General features: G+C 50.0%; 1 protein-coding gene across 10 annotated transcripts in view; it reads right to left on the bottom strand.

Annotated features, from left to right (window-relative positions):
• Rai1 (retinoic acid induced 1) overlaps window positions 1-16637 on the bottom strand; it is a 95231-nt gene extending 78594 nt beyond the window's left edge. For 2 of the 10 annotated variants that reach the window (XM_031352306.1, XM_031352309.1), the window contains exons 1-2: window positions 5443-7505; window positions 3129-3387 (exon numbers count right to left, since the gene is read on the bottom strand). The gene's annotated coding sequence lies outside the window, so the exon portion shown is untranslated. Of the gene's footprint in view, window positions 1-3128; window positions 3388-5442; window positions 7506-16183 lie in introns of those variants that run through there. The other 8 variants (XM_031352303.1, XM_031352300.1, XM_031352307.1 and 5 more) reach the window with 6 other exon arrangements.
• Between the last annotated feature and the right edge of the window lie 7072 nt (window positions 16638-23709).

Genomic DNA, 23709 nt, shown 5'->3' with positions numbered 1-23709 from the left:
GAGATACTGCAACCTTGGGTGGAGGGGAAGAGCACTGGGAAAGGAGACTCTCTCTGACCACCTGAGTTACACTCAGCTTGAGTTACAAGGAAGCTGTCAGCCTCTGAGGAGCCTATAGATCCTATAGTATAGTATAGAAGGTGGGCAGCTATCTACCTGTGACCACACGGGTAATCAGTAGCTCTGACTAACTGTGCCTTTCCACAGTAGCCAAATTAGCCCCATCCTCCCAGGACTCCTGTTTCCATGAGAAGTACTGCACCCTTCTTGGCCTCTCCCTTGGCTTGTGGCCAAAGTGCATTCTCACATATGAATGCATGAGTGCACGACAACACAGGTAGGCAGGCTCTTCAATTACAGGCTCATCCTGGCCATTCCTCATTATGAGTAGGGCTCATAGAGACAACAGATAATTTCAGTGCCTGCACACAATCGGTCTGCCACACACAGCTGTTTACCAGATGAAATATATTATTGCTACAAACAGCCACAAATGGCAAAGAAAACCCAGTTCTTTTGTGGCCTTTCCTGCCTCCTAGTCAGAGCCAAGGGGACCTGGTTTCACTGTTGCCCTTTCACAACTGAACTGAGCAGGCCTAAGAAAAAGCCTCAACACCCTTCCCCCAATCAGAAGGCTAGCCCATGCCTCAGCTACCAGCTGTTCTGCAAAGGTATTTGATCCCAGGTCCCTGAGCATCCCAGCAGGCTAACAATACAGGGATATTAGCTACTAAAGGAAAGCAGTGGGCTTCAGGATGCAGAGCTCCCCAACCACTCCTTGCTGGGTCTGAGTCCTGGTCAGTACTCCATAACAAACCCCAACCCTCTCTGCTTTGGCCATGCAGGTCTCCATGCTCTAAGTCGGCTACCAGCAGCCCTGAAAAGAATCAAATGGGCCAGAGGCCCACCTACACTGTTCCAGAAAGGGTATAGTGGTCTATGCAAGGAGCAAGGGCTGCCTCAGAACTGAGCCCCACAATAGAACACATGTTCTGCACCTGGCTTGGCCATTAAAAAACTGTGTGTCCCTCTAGACCTCAGTTTCTCCATCTATGAAAAATGGGCCTGAACCACTATGATGCCCTTTCCCAATATCCTCTGGTCTTGGCACCACAGGACAGGAAGACCCAATTCTGCCAAATGAAAGTTAAGGGACCCTCAATCACCAAAGCAGCCCTTCCTGGATCCATGGTCCAGCTACACTGAGGTCACCAAGGATGGCCAGAAACCTAGTCCTCCCAGGACATAAGGACAAATGCCCTTAAAGAGCAACTCTGCTTGTGGCCACTACCCAAAAGTGACAAGTGGTATAGTGGTATAGCACTTGGGAAATGGAGACACATAGATTGGCAGTTCATAGCCTGCTGTGAAACACCAATACTAACAACATAAAGGCTGAGGGTACAGCATGGTGGCAAGGCAGAGATGCTTCATGCCATGGGGCACACATGCACACAAACTGAGCCATACACAGGAGAATCCACCAACTACAACAATAGCTATATAACCATATATTAGTCCCTACCACAAATACAGATGTATAGCCACCAGACAGCATCCACTTATGCATGAGCACAAACTCACATACTACACAACAGGTAACTAAAACATGTATGATCTGGAAACTTGACAAAAACCAGCAGCCCCTCTAACATACTGTATATTAGTCAGAGTTCTCCAGAGGAACAGAACTCATAAAATGAGAGAAAGAGAGAGGGAGGGAGGGAGAGAATTAATTTATTAGAGTGGCTTACAGGTTATAGTTCAGCTAATCCAATGGCTGTCTACCAGCAGAAGGTCACAGAATACAATAGTTGTTCAGTACATGAGGCTAGATGTCTCAGCTGGTCTAGATATATATATGCCAGAATCACAAAGACGTAGGCTCTCATTCCAGTGAAATAGACTTGCCAGCAGGAATAAGGGAAAGCAGGCAAAGAGAACAAACCTCCTTCTTTCATGTCCTTTATACAGGCTGCCAGTAGAAGGTGTAATCCAGATTAAAGGATAGCCAGGGTTGGTGGTGACGCCTTTAATCCCAGCATTTGGGAAGCAGAGGCAGGTGAATCTCTGACTTCCAGGCCAGCCTGGTCTACAAAGAAACCCTGTCTCAAAAAAAAAAAAAAACAAAGGTAGGTGTGTGTGTGTGTGTGTGTGTGTGTGTGTGTGTGTGTGTTAGATCTTCCCACCTCAAAAGATCTGGAGTAAAAATGGGTCTTCCCACTTCAAATTATTTAATTAAGAAAAATCCCTCACAGGTGTTTGGGTTTTAGTTAATTCCAGATATAGTCAAGTTGACAACCAAGAGTAGCAGTCACACACACACACACACACTCAGTCAGCAATGACCTCCTTGGACACAGTGACAAACCCAATAGCACAGTGGTTCTTAACCTGTGGGCTAAGACCACTTTTTGCAGTCCAACGACCCTTTCACAGGGTCCCCCTAGCCCCTAATCCTTTGGAAAAAAACAGATGTTTACATTATGATTCATAACAACAATAGCAAAGTTACAGTTATGAAGTGGGAATGGAAGTAATTATATGGTTAGGGTGTCACCACAACACGAGGAACTGTATTAAAGGGTCCCGGCATTAAGAAGTTGAGAACCACTGCAATGACCACTGCAATTATTTGGGAGGCTGAAGCAGGAGGAATCATGAGTTTGAGGCTACCCTGGAATACATATAAAGACATTGTTGGAAAAAAAAAAAGAAAGCAAGAAAAGAAAGAATAACTACAAATAAATAAACAAAAGGCGGCTGCAGCGGCACACACCTGCATGCCAGCACTGAGGAGACCGAGGCAGCAGGATTACCATGAATTTAAGGCCAGCTGGACCACAGACTGAGACCCTGTTTCAAAAAAATCAGGGGCAAAGGAAGACTGACACCACCATGAAGTCACACCTGGAGGAGTGTACCCTCCTCCAGGGTAAATTCCACACAGGGATGGTGCCCAGCCCACAGGAAGGAACTCAGATAAATCAATCATATGCAAAGATACAAGGAATCTTTGCCATAATCTGGCAGACTCGTCCATGCAGGTAGCCACTACATTAATAAGCTTATTAATAAAATAAACTTACAGGACCACTCGTGGCATGCTGACAACATGCCTACTATACCTTTTCGACAGCACACATTGACGGTGGTGGGAGTGCCCAGGGAGGATCTGGTGCTACTCTTGATGCCCCTGTGCCAGGCAAGGGGTAGTCTATGGTTTTTCCATCTGTTGAATTTAGCTGCCACTCATAATGCAAATTCAGCATTCTTCTGTCTAGGACGCTTTCCACCCTCAGTCTTAGAAGCCTTTCCAGTGCAATCCATCTAGCAGCTGAGATCCTCCAAGGCCCACTTCAGAGGGCTTGGGTGGCTAAGACTGCACTGTGAAGACAAAAGAATAAAAGAGGATGGCTACAGGGTGGATGAGGGCAGGGTAGTTCAGAGCCAGGTCTGGGGGTTGTCTGGACATAGGAAGGTTGTGCCCTGTGCCAGGCCTGCATGCCTCCAGTAAGAAGCTATGGAGCTAGGACAGCAAACCCTGTTTCTCAGCAAGACCAGACATAAAGAATAGCCAAGAGATGAACACTAGCCTCTTGGCTCAGGATGGGCCAAGAGCCTTCTGGATCCCTGTACAGAATAGGTGGCTTCCTCACCCTCTTGTAAGAAAGACTCTTGGTCTAAGACACTTGTTAGAGGTTAATGGCAGGAAGAGACCTGCCAAGGGTCTGTGGACAGAGATGACTAGAGTGACTACCTGAGCAGCCCAACAGGCTGCCAGCACTCCTAAGATTGAGACTCCCCATCTGAGACCCCACAGATGCACAGAACAGAGGATACCTTGTAGTGCGCTACGTGGATCGGGTATCCACACTAAGTTCGGCATCAATATGGTGACCTCCCGAAAGCGGGGGCCCACTGGTCACTGGGAATTGAACTCGGGACCTTTGGAAGAGCAGTTGGTGCTCCTAACAGCTGAGCCATCTCTCCAGCCTTTCTCTGCCTCTTATTGCAGAATGGAGTTTAGACAGAATGTTAACACACCTTGTATGGCATTGTATGAGAAAGGCAGAGTATAGACTTGAGGTACCTACAAGAGTGGTAGCATACAGAGCAGGGATGACCTGTGACAAGCAATGCAGCTGCCTTTAGAGACCATAACACGGGAAAGTTCTTCCTTTTAACTCATCATATTTTCCAAAAGTTCTATAATAAGCCTGTTCTCCTTTTATAGCAAGAAAAAAGCTATTAAAGTCATCAAATACTTTACAAGTCCAAACATACAGCATGACTCTTTCATTCTTTGCATTTGTTGTGCTCATCCCATATTGTTTTTCAGAAATTTAGAATATATACACGAGCACGGGGGTGGGGTGGGGTGGGGACGACAATGTGTGTATGTAGAGGAAAACTTGCCAGAGTCAGTTTTCTTAAACCACAACTGAACTCAGGTCATAAGGTTTTGTAGCAGGTCCTTTACCTGCTAAGCCATCTCACTGGCCCTATTTCTTTTCTGAGATGAGAGTCTTGGTATGTTGCACAGGGTAATCCTGAACTCCTGCTGCACTCAACTCAAACAGAGTTGGGATGACAGGCATGGGTGGGTCTGGTTCTCCTACTTTTGAACTTCTCTACAGTCAACATACTCAGATTATCAGACTAGAAAATACTTAGCATTGGGAAGATGTGTTTTGCTTTGTTTCTTTCAAACACAAGAACTCCTCATTATACAGCCCAGGCTGACCTCAATCTTACTAGCCTATCAGCCTTGAAGCGCTAGAGATACAAGTGTGCACCATTACTGCTGGCCTACGTATGACACACCAAGATACATCCTTCTGCTTAAAAACCTACTCTCTCATCCACCTGCCCTCGGTGAGGCTGAAGAAAGGCAGAGTCCAGCAGCTTAAAAGGCAATCTTCTTGCCAAGACCCAAAGACTAATATTAAATTTAGCTGCCTGCTCCATACAAGCAGAAGGGGGCAGAAGCCAACAGAATTGGAGCCTCTTACTGGACTAGAGGAAAGAAAGCAGATCAGGAGGGTAAAGTTAGAGATTCAAGGCATGAAAAACATGCGGAGAGGGCAGTATTACAGGGGGCAAATTTGGCAACAAAGTTTAGTTAAAGGTTTCCCCAGGGCAGGCGATGGAGCCCGGGCTCAGAATGTAAGAATGTACCTCCTGGCCAGGCAACCAAAAGTCTGCCAACTACAAGAGGCCAAGTGGCTGGGCTCTGTCGAGGACAAGCGGGTACCTCTGGGCACTGCTCTGCCCAGGGTAAGAGAGTGTCCTACCCAGGGTAAGGCGCTCCCTGTGCCTCGTCCGTGAAGGACCGCACAAAGAAGCACCAAGACTGTGGCCCCCGGGGGGTTTGGGGGGAGAGCGGTATCCCTCCTCTTAGCTAGACAGCCGCTCGCAGGCCAAAAGCCCTGAGAGTACCTTCGCAGGTCTGGAAGCCACGCCTCCGGCTTTGCATTCCCGGAAAGGGGCCCCGCTCTGCCAGGGGCGGGGCCTTGGCTGACGGTCCCAGCAGCGCGGAGCATGACGGGCCAGGCGCTGCCATGGCGACTCAGTGCCCGCCCCACCCCACCCCGCCCCGTGCACCTCCCGGGTGGAACGCCGCTTAGGGGGGCGCCGCGGGATGGCGGGCAGGAAGCGCGGGCGTCTGCCCTCCCGCCGCCCGTTTCGAGGTCGTGGAGAGGAGAGGAAATGGCCCCGGAGCAACCACGCAGCAGCCTGATCATCGTCTGGCCGGACCGCACCTCAGTAGACTTGGGTCCTGGTCTGAGCAGCCTGTCTGGGCTGGTGCGGGTGTCCTCACTAGGATAATGAATACAGCTCCACTACCAATACTACCCAAGATGACCCCTCACACGGTCTGCGAGGAAACCGGTCTTCGGGCCTATGCCCCCAACCTGGTTGGTGGCCTGCACCAGTGATAGGGAAATTTGGCTCCTAGTCATGGGGGCTTGAGATAACATCTCTACCTACCGACACCCACTGCCTGTCACTGCACAGTAAACCTTCCTGCTCCACAAGGCTGCCTCCCTACTGGAATTCCCGCCGTGTTTCTGGTTCTGAAAAGTCTGTCCTCCCTGGTGGCCATGATTCCCTCCCTACTACTCCACTTCTTCCTAGCAGCCACAAGCAGCAAAGTGGAATAGGAGCCCGACACTGGCTAGGCCCACAGCAGTCCTAAGGGTGTGATAGTTCCAGGGAGTGAATCCGTTAGATCTGTTCAGAAGTCAAGAGGCAGGGCCCAAGCTTTTTGCCTGTCTACAAGGAATGGGCCTCGTCATCCAGCTCTAGCTACCCACAAACCATCTACGGCTCGACCTCCCATACCTCCTCCCTCTCTCGCCTACCACAGGCCTGGCTTCCCTTCTGAGCCGCCAATCTGAAGCCACACAAAGGCCTGTTTGTTTGCTTTCACTGCGACTCCCCCCTGGATCCTATGTCTTTTCTCTGCTACCTGCCGGCAGGGCTTCCTCTCCAAGCCGCCAGCGAGCTGAAGAGGAGGGGCGGAAGGGAAAGAGGGGCAGCCATTGCAGAAAGCCCTGCCTCATGATCACCCCGTGGTTTCTCGAATCCACTTCCTTAGTACAAGGGGCTCTCAGTTTGATGGCTTGACAAATGACGATGACACTGGTGCCCCTTCAAGGAGTCTCAGAATAAAGGGTGCCAGTTGGGTGGGCAATGCTTTAGTAGAGAAAGAAGACCAGATAGACTCAGCTAGTCTCCCCCTCTCCGTGTGAACAAGATTTGTTTGTCAGGAAGGCTGCCTTGGCTTTCTAAGCAACCTAGAGTCTGCCAGGAGATATGGAGATGAAGGGGACCAGGAGGCCTCATTGGAGCAGGCAGAAGGATGATGCTTCCCAGTTCCCACTCGGTCGGTGGGTGCCCTCTCAGTGTCCACTTTGGCTAGGCACCCCAAAGAACATCTTGTGTCTCAGAAGCCCTGTACAGCCAAGTGAGCTGAAATAAGGCTTTCACTGGCAAAGAAAAACAAACAGCCACATTCCACAGCACCTTCTCTACCTGCAGAGAGGGAGGCTGCCCTCTCTCCCCATTCAAATAAAGAAATTCGACACTGATATAGCACAGAGATAGGCAATCTGGCCCGGCTCCTCCACCAGAGCTCTTTTATTGCACCCTGCCAAGCTGGGTGGCCCAGGGCGGGTCCTTACCTCCCTGGGGCCTCTCTCCCTTTCCAGGCTGAGTTTAACCCCTATGGCCACTTCTAGGATGAAAACATTATGCCCACCCAAGAATGGAGGAAACCAAAAGAAAAACCCACAGGAGGAAAAACCTCCCTATTCAGAATTCAACCTCAGGGCTGTCTGTCTCCAAACCTTAAAATTTTCTTACCCGAAAACAGTGTCATTTCACAGCAGCCGCTTATCTATGAAATGGGTGAGTGACTAATATGAAGGGGTAGGTGGTAAGCAGGGTTAATTTGGAGCCCAGTAGTTGTGATTCTCAACTAGTTGAGCTCATGTGGGTCTCTTAACCTTTTTTTTTAAAGATTATTTTATGTATATGAGTATACTGTAGCTGTACAGATGGTTTGTGAGCCTTCATGTGGTTGTTGGGAATTGAGTTTTTAGGACCTCTGCTCTTTTCAGCCCAAAGATATGTGTGTGTGTGTGTGTGTGTGTGTGTGTGTGTGTATATATATATATATATATATATATATATATATATATAAAACTACACTGTAGCTTGCTTCAGACGCACCAGAAGAGGGCATCAGATCTCATTACGGGTGGTTGTGAGCCCATGTGGTTGTTGGGATTTGAACTCAGGACCTTCAGAAGAGCAATCAATGCTCTTACCCACTGAGCCATCCTGCCAACCTCTTAACCTTTCTGAGCTTTAGTTTCTTTGACAAAACAGTTAAGAATTAGAGAGGACCACCCAATACCTGGCACAAAACAGGCACAGATTAAATGATAGCTCTCCTGACAATGAGAGACAGACCTTCACTCATCAGAAGATTCAAAGTTCCCTTCTCTTTGCCTTCACCAACTGGCTTTGTATACAGGTATCACATCACTTCTTCCCATCTGTGACCTCTAGAAACTTATGGTAAAGGCCACAGCCACCCACCTGAGGTCCCTAAGCTCCCAGGAGACAGTGTCACGGAAAGGGAACAAAGCCAGCTCCATCAACATTATGCTAAGTCTGATTTGGCAAACCCTCTGTTTTCAGTGCTATTTTGAGCCACAGTGGGGATTTTCTGTGCTGTCTCAAAGGTATCACACATAGGATTGCTTCCCATCCCCACTCCTCTCTGTGCTTGACATGAAAATGTTCTTCGTCTTCTCTCTCTCCCCACCTATTAAGGGATATAATCCAAACAAAGGCCAGAATCTAGGATTTGGTCCCAAAGCAGCCTGAGACAGCAATGGCCTCTATCTCTTATACCTAACCTGGTCTTCTGTCTCCACAGTACAACAGAAGAGTTACAGTTCCTTAAACCAGACAGAGAGAAAGAGGTTTCTCATTAGCATCTCCCCACCTCTGGAAGCTTCTCCCAGGTCCCTAAGGCTGACCTAGGAGCCCTTCTCTGGCAGCCAGCCTTGCAATGATACCCTTCCCCTCCAGCTCTGAAACTTAGAGACTGGACCACCCTGTTGGTCTAGAAGGGCTGCAAAAGGCCATCGCTGGTTCTGCACTTTCCTTTGAGCTTAGCACATCACAACCCATCATGCAATTGTGACTATTACAGTCCTTCCTGCAAGGCCAGTATGCCCACCAGACTGGATACTTCAAAATGGCAGGGCTAGATCTGTGTGGCTACTACTACTTCCTTGCAGCAAAGCTTGTTGAGCCCTCAATGCTATAGATGTCTTGGCCAGCTGGTTTGTTGTTATAGCGACTGTGGACTGCAGTGTTCTGCTGAGACAACCAAGAATTCCTCCAGACATGACTCAAACATCCCCCAAGTGACAAAATTACCTAAAATTGATAGCCTTCTCTCCATAGCCTATCCTGGTGTCCCTGAAATAAGCGAATGCACAATTCTGCTCTGTCTTAGAACATTGTGGTTCTAGATAAGTTATCTTATCCTAATCATGAACATGGATCATTTTCCCTTTTAGACTAGAAGCTCCCAGAAGGCAGGCCCTTTTGAGCTCTATGCCAGTGCTAATCAACTGCAGCATTTGGTGACAGAGCAATTAGCACACAAAATGTAATTTCCCCACCCCAGTTCTGGATCACAGATGTTTTAAAAACTGTATCATAGGTGCTTTGGCCATTTAATAAGTGAGGATATAGGAGCTCTAGGAGGTTGAAGGGCCTCCATAACATGACACAGTAACTAACAGTTTGGTGGCCTCTGGTAATTGATGGTGACTCAACTAGAAAACACTTCTGACTTTAACATTAGATGTCAAAGTTCTTTCAAGTCTGAAGCTCACTTGATGCTGGCTAGGGTTTTATCTTCTTAGCCTCAGAGGGGCTCTCTACAGCCAGCCTTACATTACCCTGGTAGCTTGTCTGGGACAGGGTAGAGTGAGTACTGGTCCAGGAGCCAGGCTCTCACAGGGCCAGTCACCACTACCCCTTCCCAGTAGGTGGTACTTCTGGAAGGAGTATGGCTAGCTAGAGTGACCTCCCCAGGCACCAGCAAGAAAGAAGAGACATTTCTGAAGAGAGCAGTTTGTTTGGGAGCTGTTTGTTTGTTTGACTGGTTTTGGTTTTTTGGTGTTTTGGTTTGTTTTTGTTTTTGTTTTTGTTTTTTGAGACAGGGTTTCTCTATGTAGCCTTTAGCTGTCCAGGAACTCCCTCTGTAGTCCCTGCTGGCCTCAAACAGAGATCCACCTGCCTCTGCATCCTGAATGCTGGGATTAAAGGCATGCATTACCATAGCCTAGCTAAAAGAACACTTTCTACATATCAGACACTACGGTGCTTCATCTGTGTGAACTCAGATCTCTTCATTCTGCCATTAGGAATGTCTAAAAAGACGGGTGCTCCTTGCCTTTTGCCTCCTAAACAAGGAAAATGAGCAAAGGAGATAGGTAACCTGCCCAAGCAACAGAACTTGGGTCATAACCTAGGCAGCCAGGGTGCTTAGAACTGTGCCTAGGAGGGGCTGGAGAGACAGCTCAGCAGTTAAAAGAGCACATGCTGCTTCAAGAGGACAGAAGTGCAGAGCCCAGCACCCACGAGGGTGGCTTGTAGTCACCTGTACCTCCAGCTCCAGAGTAGCACATGGCATATCCACAGACAGACACATACACAGAAATAATGCATACTTTTTTAAAAAAAATCCACTGCAACTCCAATTCCAGGGGCCCTAACACCCTCTTCTGTCCTCCAGACACCAGGCACACACTTGGTGCACAGACATACATGTAGGCAAAACACACATAAGAAAGGAAAGAAGGAAGGAAGAAAGAAAAGACAAGACAGGACAGGAGAGACGGACGGACAGACAGACGGGAAAGAAAGAAGAAAACAAAGGAACGAACTATGCTTTAGGGATGGCCATAGCCCTCACAGCCTGAATCACTCAGCATAAGTGAATGCACAAAGGAAACGGTCACACTGCCACTTAAGTCACAAGTTGCTGGGCACTTTCTTAGGGTCCACTCTCATCACTGGGGCAAAGTCCCTTTGCAAACAGAAACTGTGGCCAGAAGCCAATCATTTTCATGTGCCTTCCCTGCATTGACCTCCACCTTGCCAGAAGAGAAATAGGCATTGGACTCCCTGCTTTGCAAGTAAGGGTTAGAGGTGACTTTGTTAAGGGAAACAGTCATTGATACCTTGTCCATTTTGTAAAGCCCTTTAGCACTTTAGCAGTAAGAATAACAGTCGAGCACTGGAATAGAGCATAGGGTTGCTACACACTTGCCTAGCAAGCTAAAGGCTCTAAGTTCCAGGAGCATCACAAAAACAAATATTAGCCCAACAAAACAGTGGTGAGGGCTGTGTGCCAGCAGGACCCTCTTATTGTGCTCATTTTAAAGTGGAGGAAAATAGAGCCCTCCAAACAGTAGCTAATGCTAGGATTTGAACTCAGGCTGGCCTCACTGAAAATCTTTATGTCCTGAAGCTATAGGATCTTCTTTGCTTTTTAGATTACAAAACACATCAAGGCCATTGTCATTTTTAATGCTGGTGCAATTCATATTCCCATTCTTTTTTTTTTTTTAAACACACTGTAGCTGTACAGATAGTTGTGAGTCTTCATCTGGTTGTTGGGAATTGACTTTTAGGACCTCTGCTTGCTCCCATCAACCCTGTTTGAGACCCTGCTCGCTCCGGCCCAAAGATTTATTTATTACTATAAATAAGTACACTGTAGCTGTCTTCAGATGCACCAGAAGAGGGCATCAGATCTCATTATGGGTGGTTGTGAGCCACCATGTGGTTGCTGGGATTTGAACTTAAGACCTTCAGAAGAGCAGATGGTGCTCTTACCCACTAAGCCATCTCACTAGCCCTCATATTCCCATTCTTGACAGAAGAAAATGATGCTGAAGGAAAGGAAAGTGGCTCCCCCCCTAATTTCAGCAGTGGCTGGAACTCAGACATTTTCTCTGATTCTTAATCTATCTGGTGCTTGCTGATCTGTCCCAAGAGAGTCTACTATGCAGATGAGCAGTCTCCCCTGCACACCCTTTTGCAAGCTCCTACAGGTCTGAGTGGGTGTTAAACGAACCTGTTGCCTGATCCCATTAGCCCTCTCCATCATCATCAGCAGCAAGCACCCCCAACACACACACACACACACACACACACACACACACACACACACACACACACACACAGAGGAAGTGAGCAGCTCAGGCCTACAGACTAAGCACAGTCTACCCTGTGCTGACACTGATGGCATTGAGTCCAGAGAGCAAGGGGAAAAGATTCCTTGGCTGGCTCTAGCATCTCATCCACAGCTCCAGCCAATAACATACCACTTCCCTATCCAGGGCCCTAGAGCAGCCATTTCTCCTCTTCACAGGACCCTAATGCCCCAGGCAAGCAACTGTGTAAAAATGGGACATTTGTTGAGTGTCTACCTAGTGACAACACTTCAAGAGCCTTGAAGACTTAACACTAGATTGTTCAATGTGAGCACAGAAATGATGCTCAAAGAACCAATGAACTAATGAAGAAATGTCTGGTGTAGCTACAGCCCTCATGTATGTGACTTTCTCTCCTGAACATCTGTAGCAAGAACACCTCAATTTCTCTTACAGTCCTGTAAGTCCACCTTCTCTCCTACTCTCGGCTCCCAAGGTTTCCCTCCCCCCTGCCTCCACACACACAGCTCAGCCCTGCACATGCTTCTCCGAATATCTCTGTCTCTCCCACACCTGCCCTTCTGTTTCAACGGCTCCAGAACCAGCAGAACAAACTCTTGTCTTTTGGCAGCCAACCCTCAGCCTGTGCCTCCTGTGGCCTCCCCCTCCCTGGTGTCACATTCCAATCTTAGGTCTTCAGTGACCCACCGGAAAGGGGCACAGCTCACTCTCATTCTTGGAGAAACAGGATGAGCCAGTTTCTTCCAGTCCCCTAGGTTTCTTCCAGTGCGCACAAGCGCATACGCGTGCGTACACACACACACACACACACACACACACACACACACACACACTTTCTTCACAGAGAACAGGCACCAGCCAAGGATCAAAGGGGCCTCTGGGTGGCTGTGAGGTTCCTATGCTCTGCACTTCACCTGGGGCCCCTACCAGGAAGCATTCCTAAGCATCTGAGTTCTAGTTCCCACCCCTGGCTGTGGGCCCTGGAAGGAGTCACTGGGGCTCAGCTGCTCCAGCCTCACGCGCAAGGCAGAAAGGCCTATCATTCAGAGATTCACACTAGGCCACTGACATAGACAAAGAGAGATGACTCATTCTCTTGGAGGTCAGGAGGAGGAGACAGGATGTCTGTTTGGGTCTTGGGAGGCAGATGAAGGGCACCCAGGTGGAAAGGGCAGCCCAGGCAAACTCAAGAGGCTGGCATGAAAATAGCTGAACTGAAAGGAGGGTAGTGTGCAGGAACAGAGCAGAGGGCAGAGAGGACCCTGGGAGCATGTGAAGGACCCTGCTAGACTCTGTTCAGAAATCAAAAAGAGGCTTCATGGTAGCTACTGGAATTCAGAAAAAGATGGCAAGGAGGCCAACAAGGAAGCCCTGGCACAATGGCTCGCTCCGTCACCATTTTTCCTGAGTCAAGTGGCCAAAACACAAAGGCTCCCAAGAGCAGCAGGAACATTCTCCCTCCTTCTCTACCTTTGCCCACTTGCTCACAACCCTCTCTTCCATAAAGGTCTTAGCTGTTACCTGGCTCTCACACACCTGTCACTGGGCAGTAACCTGGGGAATGTTCCCTGCTTAGACCCTGCTTAGACATGGCTTTGAAAACACTAGGTCTTCACACAGTCTGCATTTGCTGGGGCCTGGCATCCAGGGCCTGTCCCAAAGAGAACCCTGATCTGAGGGCATCATCGTTGCCAATGCACATGGCTCCTCCTCCCTGGGAACCACAAACACACATACATACCACAGCCCAGGCAGCTGGTTGAAGCAGAAAAGGACAAGTATGTGCTGCCGTTGACACAGAAGACAGCCATGGCAGCAGGGAAGGCGCAGCAGCTGGCCTTTCTCAGAATCACCGACCTAACCATCTATGGATACCTACAGCTGTAGTCAGCACTGGGATTCGCATTGTACAGATGGAGACACTGAGGCCCAGAGTGGTAAACAACTCCCTCAGCAGATGGTGGAGCCAGGAGTCAATCCAGAGTCCTCCCTGAAGCACCTCACTCACTCCCCTCCCAGAGAGAAAGGAAACCAGGGCTGTTGAATAAGAGATCTGGCTGTTTTCACTTGGGGAAGATAAAACTATGTATGTGTACATAGCCTCTTGCATACATTAAGTGAGTCCGCGGAAGGATACAATGACTTTACAGGGGCCACCTGTGCTGAGGCTATCTACCTGCTTTTAGGCTATTTGCATTTTTTTAGTGAGAGCCTCTCTATGTATTACTTGAGTAATGAAAAAAGAGCAATTGTAGGGTCTCAATTATTATTTGTTGAAGGAATATATAACAGATCCATTTCCAAGGACTGCTTTTTCAAATTTGGTGTGACCTATTGGTGGTTGTGAAGACAGATTTAGTGGGCTACAACTAGTCATTTTTCTAATCAAATAAACAAGAAAAGCACACGCAGTAGATTTATCCACTAAACTTTGGTTTTGCTATAGGTAGGAACAATACTGTGACCTAAAAACTACTTTGCACATGGCTGGAGGGGAGTGTGTGTCTGTGTGTGTGTGTGTGTAGCAGGATTTTGTCTTGGGTAGGGCTTCTTAAACCAATGGTCTAGATTTGGGGCCTAGAGAAATACCACCCCCACCTCACCCCTGTTCCCAGAGGCCTCATGGACCAGTGGGAATAAAGACACGTCTGAAGCTGAAGGACCCTCTGCAGAAGTCAGAAGGATGGCTGATTGTCAAGGACGGTCACATTTTGCCCCCTCCCAAGATGGCCTCTGAAGCCTCAATCGCCCCATACACACTCCTCTCCAAGGAATTACTGTGCTGAGAGCCTGGCCCAGCTTCTGGGTGGAGGCTGCCTTGGGACTAGAATGGCTGTCTATGCCTTGTTCTTGGGCCCCACATACCCTCTGGGGTGTTGGGAGGAGGGGTGGGAAACTAGATTACTCTCCAGCTTCCAGATCCCAAGGGCCACGTCCCAGGGAAACCTCTGGAAACAGCTGTGTAGTCAGCCAGGAAGGGCCTCCACTCCACTGCCCCCAACCCGGGCCTGGCTGGAGCTGAGAGAAGTGTGGAGAATGGGGGAGGAGAAGGCGGAAAGGATAGGAAGCAGAGCTCCCAGATCTGGGCTCCCATCGCGCTGGCGCCTCCACATCACAGCTTGCCTGGCCCCACTCTCCACCCGCCTCCCCTCCCAGGGCAGCAGACAACTAAAAAAAGATAAAATAAAAAGAAGTAATTCCCCTGCTCTGACGTCAGCTCGAGGTCTTAACAGCCCAGCAGCCGCATGAAACTAGATTGCAACCAGATGTAATGCCCTTGAATTCTCAACGCAGCACTGCCGTTGGAGAAGGGGGGGAGGGGGGGCGCAGGGCCCGCTAGAACCGCGACACAAGCGCTGCGGGAGTGCGTGCGGTGGACTGCGAAGCGTCGGCCTGGGTTCGCCGTGCAGGCACGCAGCCTCACGTCCCCAGTCCTCAGGAGCGTATTACGCTTTGGTTTAATCCGTACAGAGAGAGCCCTTAGGTCCTGGGTTCCCGGGACGAAGGCACAGCTCCTGGCCGCACTCCCGCCCTGCTGTGTGAATGAGTGACCTGGAACCCCAAGAGGAGCTAGTTGGTCGTTGGGAAAACGGGGCGCCCCGGGAAAACGGGGCCGCCGCGACCTGGAGCCTGCCTTGTGTTTCGCTTCCCCTCTGCTCCTCCTTGAAGGCCTCCAGTTGTGGCCAAAGCTCCAAATGTCACCTCCCGGCCCCGCCAAGCCCTCGCCCCTGCCGCGCTCGGCCCAGTATCCCCCACAGGTCTTCTTCTTGCCTCCAAAGGCGTGGGACTCGGCCTCGAAAGGGCCCGCGGGCCTGGCCGCCGCGCCGCTCTCGGGAGGGCACCAAGGCTCGCGTGTCCCGGGCTCCAGCCGGTGGCGTCACCCCAAAAGGCCCGTGCGCCCCGGGTCTGGCCGCGACGGGACTCCTGGGTCGCGGGGACCGCTTCCTGTTCAATGCGGGGCCTGCGCACAGGCCCAGGCGGGGACACGCGGCGACTGCCGCGTCCTGTGTCACCACGAGCGGCCCTCGCAGCCCGGACACCCGGGAGCAGGCTACACGCCGAGCCTCCGGCTCCCCGTCCCCACCCAGAACGCACTCACAAAGCTCCCTCGGGCCCGCGCTGCACCGCCCCACGTCCCCGCCCCACACTCGGTGACACCGGGCCTCGGGTCCCAGCACCCGCGCCCGGCTGGCCACCGACTCTCCAGGATACCCTCATGCAGCTCCTACACACACGGCCACCGGCGGCCTCTCGCCGGCGCCACACAAAGCCAGGCCGCGCGACCCCGCGTCCGCGCCCCACTCGCGCTCGGCCCCCGCCCGGACCCCTACCCGCTGTGTCCCCCCACGCCTCGCGCCGCCCCCGCCCAGGTCCTCGTTCCCCGCGCCGAGCGCCCCGCTCACCTCGGCGCCGGCGGTCACTCCGGGGCCCGGCGTCCGGCGCTGCGACTTCGCGGCCCGGAGGCCCGCGCGCCCATGGGTGTCCGGCACGACGGCCGCCCGAGCGGGAAGGAGGGTGGGCCGCGGCGCCCCCTCCTCGGACCTCGACCAGGCAGCCAGCTACCTTGGCCGCCGCCGCCGCCACTACCGCCTGGCTCTGCCAGCGGCCTGTCCGAGGCCAGGCGCGAGCGGGGGCGGCACCGGGGCGCCCGGGAGCCGGCGGCGCGCGTAGCGGGCCCTTACCGTGCACCCTGACGGGCCTGCCTGATGCCCGCGGGAGCCTGAGAGAAATGTGATCCCCTCCACACAGGAAGAACGGCGGGCGGGCGACGTGCGGGGGGAGCCGGAGAGCGAGAGCGCGAGGAAAAAAGTTCCCGGGCGGCCAGGCGGCTCTCGCTCGTGGCCTCGGGTGCCAGGTGGGCCGTTCGCGCCCCGACAGCGCCCCCTGGCGCCTGCGCACCCCACTGCACGCCCCATGTCCGTCTGGGGGCAGGGGTTTGGCACAGGGCCTGAAGGTGCAGCCCAGCGAGAAAGGCCTGGGGACAGCCACAGGACTTGGTCTGGTCATCGGTCGCTGAGGATTTTTGGACTTAGATTTGGGCCAAGCCTCTCCCCCCTCTCCCCGCTCACTCCACCACCCTGTGGCCCTCACCTGTGACCATTTCTTTGGATGGAGAATCAGTTTCGAATTTCCTCAAGTTAGATGTAAAATGTAAGTCACCGCACGTGTGGCACCTCGTTGGGTACTGAAGCAGTGCGGTTCCTGCTTGTCAAGGGAGCTGGCATTGTGTAGGGGAGACTCAGACAGCCAGAAATGATCAGGTCCATAACGAGGATAATTTTAGAGAGAAATAAGTGCTAGGAAGAAAATCAGCAGGTGCAGTGATGGATTTAGCTGCCAGTGAGAGAAGGCCTGTCTGAACAAATAACTAAAAAGCAGGAAGGAGCCTGCACCAGCAGCCCCGGGAAGAGCATTCTTTGAGAGGAAAAGACAAGTGCAAGGGCCCCGAGGCAGGAGTGGTCTTGATGAATACGCACAACTGTAGGGAGGCCATACCCAATGGGATAAGAAGTGGGCATGCTGAATTCTAATCTAAGGCCAGATTCTGTAGGACTACAAAGAGCCCGGAGGAAGTGTGGCTGCCTTCTTAGTACTGTGGGAAATAAGCCACCGACAGATTTTAAGTAAAAGAATTTTGAATGGATTAGTAAATGAACCAGTTCACTTATAGACAGACCTGTGAGCCAGGGCTACACCAAGGCTTCTGCTCCCCTGCTCAAGCCAGCATGAGCTATCTGCTTCATGGAAGCTGGAGCCATTCATCCTTTGCTAGGTGAAGGTCGAAGCACCCGTGTCCCCAGGTGACTTGACACAAGTGAGTCACCCTTTCAGTACTGTGTCTTCATCTGGAGTGTGAATGGTGTGCTAAGATCAGTGCCTTTGTCTTGTACCAGGCACTTCACCCCTTCCACCTCATCCTATACATCCTCTCTTAGCCTACCACATCTATGAAGGTTCTCCACCCATAATAACAAGACCCACCCTAGGTCTTTTCTGCCAACTGGCGGGAAACACAAATTCTAGGCAGAGAGCAGGTCAAGTGGGCACTGCGTTACAACAGTGACTCCAGACCTGGTTTCTTTCTTTCTTTTTCTTTTGGTTTTTTGAGACAGGGTTTCTCTGTGTAGCCCTGGCTGTTCTGGAACTCACTCTGTAGACCTGGCTAGCCTCGAACTCAGAAATCTGCCTGCCTCTGCCTCCCAAGTGCTGGAATTAAAGGTGTGCACCACCACTGTCTGGCCCCAGACCTGGTTTCTGAGCAGGGCATCTTTATTCCCATAAGCCAAACACAGTGAATGGTCTTTCTAGACACACTAGGCATCTCTCTCTCTCTCTCTCTCTCTCTCTCTCTCTCTCTCTCTCTCTCTCTCTCTCTCTCTTTCTGTGTGTGTGTGTGTGTATGTGTGTGTGTTCTCTCTGTGTGTGTGCATGTCTCTTTCTCTCTCTCTGTCTCTTCTCTCTCTTGTCTTTCTCTCTCCCTTCCTTTCCTGGTTGCTGGGCCTCTTGGTAACTGCAAGAAGCTGGAAAAGGCAAACGAAAAAACAAAACAAAACAAAAAAACCCAACCCAACAGCAACAAAGCTGCTTCAGCTGTCTGGCTCCTACTTCCTCCCTCCGTCTTCCATCCTCTCCTGAGAATACAGGACTGTACTCCGGCCCCTTGATAATCTAGAATGAACTCTTCATCTCAACAAGGCCTTTTGTTTAAACACATCTACGACACCCACACCCCCTTTGCTGTATTTGAAGATATCCCTAGGCTTTAGGGATTGGGAGTTGGATCCGTTTGAGCGCTGGTTTCTCTGACTGCTTCTCTTCCAGCTGCTTCTTCTCTTACTGCTACGTCACCACAAGCCACTGCACAGAAGAGGAGACAGACTCACACCGGCAGTAGTGGGTCTGGCATCTAGCTACTTGAGAGCCAGAGGCTGGACCATTGCCAGAGCCCAGGAATTCAATACCAGCCTGGGCCAGTGAGACTCTATCTTGATTCCTGTATGTTTATGGTATGGGTAGAATAGCCTTGAAATCATCTGTGTAAAGTGCCAAGATGCACAGGCACACCCAGAATTGCTCTCGTAATTAATTTATTTTTATTTCATATGCATTGGTGTTTTACCTGCATGTATATCTATGTGAGGGTGTTGGATTCTCTAGAACTGGAGTTACAGATGGTTGTGAACTGTCATGTGGGTGCTGGGAATTGAACTTGGGTCCTCTTGAAGAGCAGCCAGTTTTTTATTACTATTATTATTTATTTAACTTCTGAGCCATCTCTCTAACCCTTCCTCTTCTCTCTTTTTAACCTTTAATTTTGTCTTATGCATATTGAGTATTTTTCGTGCATTTATCACTGTGCACATGATGCATGCAGTATTCATGGAGGCCAGAAGAAGAAATTAGATCCCTTGGGACTGGAGTTCTAGACAGTTGTGAGCTGCTTTGTGAGTGATGGGAACTGAGTCCAGGACCTCTGAAAGAGCAGCTAGTGCTCTTAACCACAGAGTCATCTCGACATCTCACAGATCACACGAGAGGAACTCCCCACCCCCAGCGCCCCCTTAGCCATAGAGTTCCTAGGCAGCCTATCAGAGCATGACTGACATTAATGCTTCAAGATGAGAGCCAGAAGCTTAGGGAACACTGTCAGCATCCCCAGCACCAAGGAACTGGTCTGCTGAGAACCTGGTGAGCACCCTTAGTAGGATGCATGTAGGAGGGCTAGAAGAAACCCAGATACACAGTCTTGGTGCATCTGGGGTGCTAGAGGGAGGCACTATTTGTTTTTATGGGGGTTTTGTTGTTGTCGTCATTGGATTCTCATTTTATCCTTATTGTGTTGTGCTGAGGAATTGAATCTATGATTTTGTGTCTGTTAGGCAAGTGCTCTCCTGCTGAACCATGCCTCCAGCTCCAAAACAGAGTCTCAGTGTGCAGGGTAGCATCTTTACTGCTTACTTCAGCCCAGACAGACTTCAAACTTAGTCTTCTTTGTTGTTGTTGTTTTGTCTTTCTTCCTTCCTTTCTTTCTTCCTTTCTCTCTTTTGTTCGTTCTTTGTTTTTGAGACAGGGTTTCTCTGTGTAGCCTTGGCTAGCCTGGAACTCACAATATAGACTAGATTGACCTCAAACTTATAGATATCTGCCTGCGTCTGCCTCCTGAGTGCTGGGTTTAAAGGTGAGCGATCTTGCTTGCTTGTATTTCTTCTCTTATATATCCTCCCTCCCTTCGTCCCTCCTTCTCACCCCTGCCCCCCCCCACCGTGGTGTATGTATGTGTGTGTCTGTGCACGCCTGCGCACTCATGTCCTATGCACATGAGCATGCTGGACATGGAACCCAGAACGTCCCTGAATGCTAGTCAAGTGTACTAACTCTGGGCCACATGCTTAATCCCCTGGGGTGTTTTTGATTAAAAAAACTAGAACAGAGCAGTGTGAACATTTGGGAATTGAAATCCCTTCAGGTAACTTTACTTTCAGGGGAGCCTACCACTACCTGTTGCTTTAGACACACATCTAAATCAACTAGCTGACCTCCTCACCTACTAGGTATTTGAATTTGAGAGACCTTCCCCCAGCTATCCTAAGAAGGTGGTTTATCTGTGTTGCCTTGAACTTCCTCTGTTTTCTGTCAAACAAAAGGAGGTAATGTTTCCTGTCTAGCGAGGCAGAGGGGCTGTTAGCAGAAACAAAAGAAAAAGGAGATCTGTTTGGTGAAGAACCAGGCTTACCACTGGCCTTTAATTCTAGCACTTGGGAGGTAGAGACAAAAAGATCTCTGTGTGCTTGAGGCCAGCCTAGTCTAAATAGTGAATTGCAGGACAGTCAGGGCTATGTAGAGAGATCCTGTCTCAAAAAACAAAACAACCACAAGCAAACAAATAAAAGGACTAGGTTTATCACTGGTTCACATAAAAGAGTTGTCATGAGTGCTTACCTTTGATGGCCAAGGCTACCCACCACCACCACATTACTAGGATTGAGGAGGAGAAAGATCTCGCCCAGGTCACACTTGGATCTAGAGTGATGACTCTGGGTTACACACACTGTCCCCCTGTGTCCTTCTGGACACAAGCTCTACATGGAGGCTTCAGGCCGCTCTTGAAAGCCCCAATGGAGTGCAGTGTGTATCAGGACTGCCATCAGCAATCATGGAGGAGGAATTTATTTGGCACCTACTAGGTGCAGTGGATCTCATTCTCGTTATCTCTGTTTTGCAAAGTAGATAGGCCCTGAGGAAGGGGCAGGAAACCCACTGTCTCTGTATACACAGCTGTCAGGAAGCTTTCAGAGGAGAATCCTTGCCCCACCCTGCCACCTGGTCACAGCTTGGCTCCAGCCCCTCCCCAGGGCTCCAGAGACCTCTGGCTTCTCAAGCTAAAACAATTTCAATACTGTTGAGCTCTGTACCACCAACCATCCCTGCTCACTCCCCACAAAGTCCAGCTGGAACAGGTATCCTATATGGGCACTCCGTTCCTCTGACTTGAGGTCCTGTGCTATATAAGAGAGAAGAAAGCTACTGAGCAGCATTAACCAAGTGTGCACACACGCTTTATTTCTCCCTGCTCTTGCCTGGGGTTGTGATGTGATGGCTGCTTTGAGATCTGGCCTTGACTTCCCCACAGTGCCAGACTGTAACCTGGAACTGTAAGTTGAACAAGTCCCTTTCTCCCCAAAGTTGTGTTTTGTCAGAGTCCCTAAGCAGTAAAGAAAAGGAGTGCCCATTTCCAGGGAAGGGCAGTGATGGGGATCTGAGCAAGGACAGACCCTTTGGCTTTCTGCGAGGCCTGTCTCTGATTTCCAGCAGAGGAGAGGATGAAGATTTGAAAGGACTGCCTAAATGTAGGCAGTGTGAGCACCACAAAGAAAGGGGTTTGGGGTCCAGTTCCAGGGATGCTGCTCGGAGGATCCAGGCTGGAGGAACTAGGGCCAGATAAGCATCACTAAGATCTTTTGCTAATCCATCCACACACCCATCCACTCATCCATCCATCCATCCCTCCATCCATCCACTGACTAATCCATCTGCCCACCCATCCATCCATCTTCATATCTATTCAATCATCTGCCAGTCCATCCTTTGATCCATCCAGCCGCTGACTCATCTGTTTACTCATCCATCCCATCCACCTTCCTATTTATCTGTCTACTCACTCATCCATCCACCCACCCATCCATCCATCCACCCACCCATCCATCCATCCACCACCTACCCATCCATCCATCCACCCACCCACCCCATCCATCTACCACCTACCCATCCATCCATCCACCCACCCATCCATCCATCTACCACCTACCCATCCATCCATCCACCACCTACCCATCTATCCATCCACCCACCCATCCATCCATCTATCACCTACCCATCTATCCATCTACCCACCCATCCACCCATCTATCCATCTATCCATCTACCCATCCACCCATCCATCCACCACCTACCCAACTATCCATCCACCCACCCATCCATCCATCTATCACCTACCCATCTATCCATCTATCCACCCATCCACCCATCTATCCATCCATCCATCTACCCATCCACCCATCCATCTACCACCTACCCATCCATCCATCTATCACCTACCCATCTATCCACCCATCCATCCATCCACCACCTACCCATCCATCCATCCACCCACCCATCCATCCATCCACCACCTACCCATCCATCCATCTACCCATCCACCCATCCATCCCCCTATGCATCCACCCATCCATCCACTCACTATTGAAGGTACAGGTGGTTGTGAGCTGCCACATGTTTTGAAATCTGAACCTGGGCCCTCTGGAAGAGCAGCTAAGTGCTCTTAACTACTGAGACATCCCTCCAGCCTGTATTTATGTCTTTCTTTATCTATGGTTTTGGAGACACGGTCTTTCTGTGCTGCCCAGTAGAGCCTCCAATGTGCTCTTTGGTTGAGTGTTCCTATCTTTATCTCTTGAATGCTGGGATTACAGGTGTACACCATCATGCCTTGTTTTAGGCAATATTGGGGATTTAATCCAGGGTCTTGGCATATTAGGCAAGCCCTATACCAGCTGAACTATAGTACTAGTCCAAGATTCTGAAAAGAGAGAGAAAGAGAGACAGAGACAGACTGACAGACTTGAATAGAAACTCTGGAGAGAGGCTTAGAGTAGAAAACCCTGGACTTTCATGTAGGCAAGTCAACTATTTACATATGTGTTTTTGTGTGTGTGTCATGTATGTGACATCTGTGGGAGTGCACATGTGTGTATGTGGAGACTAGGGGTTGATATCGAGGATCTAGCAATCTTCATCTTATTTTTATAACTTTTTATTTTAAATGAATTGTATGTGTGTGTGTATGTATGTGTGTGTAGGTATGTGCACATGAGTGTAGGTGCGTATGGAGGGCAGCAGAGCTGGAATTGTAGGATGTTGTGAGCAGCCAGCCTAAAGTGAGTGCTGGGAACCAAAATCGGGCCTCTAGAAGAGCACTGTGCTCTTGGCCATGGTGCCATCTCTCCAGCCCTTCCACTTCATTTTTACTTTTTTAAGATAGTGCTTCTCTGAACTGGGAGCACACTGATAGGCTAGACTGGCTGGCCTCAAGCATCAGGTTCCACTTGTCTCCACGGTCCAGTACTAGACTTATGAGAGTACTCTGCCATACCAGTTTTTATTAGAGTGCTGGGGAATCTAAACTCAGGTTCTTGTATGGCAAGGACTTTACCAACTAAGCCATCTTTCCACCTTTTAATGTAATCAGCTTGAATTGGTTCTCTGTGGTCTACTCTTTTAATTTAATTTAATTTAATTTATTTATTTATTTTTGTTTGTTTGTTTGTTTGTTTGTTTTTTGGTTTTTTTGAGACAGAGTTTCTCTGTATAGCCCTGGCTGTCCTGGAACTCACTCTGTAGACCAGGCTGGCCTCGAACTCAGAAATCCACC

This window comes from Mastomys coucha, unplaced genomic scaffold (genome assembly GCF_008632895.1).
Source record: "Mastomys coucha isolate ucsf_1 unplaced genomic scaffold, UCSF_Mcou_1 pScaffold5, whole genome shotgun sequence".
NCBI lineage: Eukaryota > Metazoa > Chordata > Mammalia > Rodentia > Muridae > Mastomys > Mastomys coucha.
The sequence above is the reverse complement of the archived record's forward strand: the minus strand, read 5'-3'. Positions and strand labels throughout refer to the sequence as shown.